This window comes from Arachis duranensis, chromosome 6, assembly GCF_000817695.3.
Source record: "Arachis duranensis cultivar V14167 chromosome 6, aradu.V14167.gnm2.J7QH, whole genome shotgun sequence".
NCBI lineage: Eukaryota > Viridiplantae > Streptophyta > Magnoliopsida > Fabales > Fabaceae > Arachis > Arachis duranensis.
Genome location: NC_029777.3, coordinates 107,567,390 through 107,568,179, shown reverse-complemented (window position 1 = coordinate 107,568,179; position 790 = coordinate 107,567,390). Strand labels below are relative to the sequence as shown.

The window sequence follows — 790 nt, the reverse complement described above, 5'->3', positions numbered from 1 at the left end:
GATGGGGTCTTGGACGGAGCAAGAGTCTAAATAATATACATAATATATAATTTTAATTGTAGTATAGTATATATATATATATAAAATAATTAGTAAAATAATTAATAATATTATATTATTTTTAAATTTTTATTTTAATTTATATTATATATATAATGATGGTTATATATTTGTTCGGTTGTGAAAATTGATTAATGGAACCTTGGTAGTCGGAGTGATTTTTTTTGTGAAAAAATGTTTTTTCACAACACCAAATGGTTGTACACCAATGTTAACATTTACTTAACTCCCCTTTTTAACAGTTTAACTCTTAAAAGCTCAATTTTGGGTGTGTAAAAGCACTACTCTTTTGCATATATATGATCTTCAAAAATGCCACTTCCTAAAGTGAGCATATTGAGCCACAGAAAAGCACCACTGTTTCTAGCTGCATTAGCATTTATATATTTTTAAGCCCAAGCATCATTTCAAAAGATACATTCCAAGCCTAGTACTCTTTGGAATAAACAAGTGCGAAATTAATCAACACAAGAATAGCAACTTAATGAGTCAACATGAGGTGTCTTTATTTATTCCCAGCCTCATCAACATACATTTGCAGCTTCAGGAAAAAAGGGCAGAAAGATTGCATATTTCATAAGTCTATTCCAAGTCCAAAAGAAAACAAATTTGCAAGCTGATAGAAAAAACTACAAAGCTGCACAGAATGTGACAATGGGGCGCAACAAAGGAATGTGCAGATATGTCATATGGTAAATATATCCAACACAATCTCCACCTTACATGGAGG

The 790-nt window shown here is 30.5% G+C and overlaps 1 protein-coding gene across 1 annotated transcript in view; it reads right to left on the bottom strand.

Annotated features, from left to right (window-relative positions):
* Positions 1–541: 541 nt before the first annotated feature.
* The window catches only part of LOC107495615 (NADH dehydrogenase [ubiquinone] iron-sulfur protein 7, mitochondrial), a gene marked incomplete in the record, with an annotated part of 2,957 nt that continues 2,708 nt past the window's right edge, over positions 542–790 (bottom strand). Inside the window, 1 exon segment of the mRNA XM_016116781.3 lies at positions 542–790.